Source organism: Nannospalax galili, unplaced genomic scaffold (assembly GCF_000622305.1).
Source record: "Nannospalax galili isolate Female #2095 unplaced genomic scaffold, S.galili_v1.0 scaffold405, whole genome shotgun sequence".
Lineage (NCBI taxonomy): Eukaryota > Metazoa > Chordata > Mammalia > Rodentia > Spalacidae > Nannospalax > Nannospalax galili.
Window position 1 is genome coordinate 592,969 of NW_008354532.1, and position 679 is coordinate 593,647.

The window sequence follows — 679 nt, forward strand, 5'->3', positions numbered from 1 at the left end:
CCCTACCCAACAAAAGTGCGGGACTCTCGGGCACAACCAGGAAGGAGTGGGAAACCTGATGCCTTCCCAAGTCCACTTTCCTGTTGGTGGTTCAGGCGCACCTCTTAGTTCCTGTAGCTCCTTGGACTATGCTTGTGCATCCAGTATTTAGAGGACCATGAGCTTGACTGAGAACTGAATACTGTGCCCCAGTATCCACCATGAACCCAGTGGGAGTCCCCTCCACGCACAGAGTTACCCCAGACTCGGGGAGGGGAGCCGAGCCCAGTCCCCATCAGTTTCCTTCTCCCAGGTGGAGGGTCCTGATAGGGCTCCCTCTTCCTTGTCTTCCTTTTCTTTGTGGGCACTCTCTCTTCCAATGCCCATATCTTTTGCACAGGTCGCACTGTTCCCACCCTAGTTTAGATGGGCAGGGTCCTGCTCTCTGAAGCGGCTCAGGGCTCCCTTTCACTCTGGCCAGGAATATTCTGGCCATCTCCTCCCTCTGCTTCTTGTTCTCTTTTCTTTGAAATTCTCTGTCCTCTTTCCTATTTTTATCCTGCATCTCCCATTCCTCCTTCCTTAGCCTCTCCTCCCTGTCCTCAGGAGACTCCCTAGCATTAAAGACCTTCTCTGCTTGTTGCAGCATATCCCTAATAGAAATCTCCTCCAGATCATCCCGCTTATGGAGTTTTCTCCT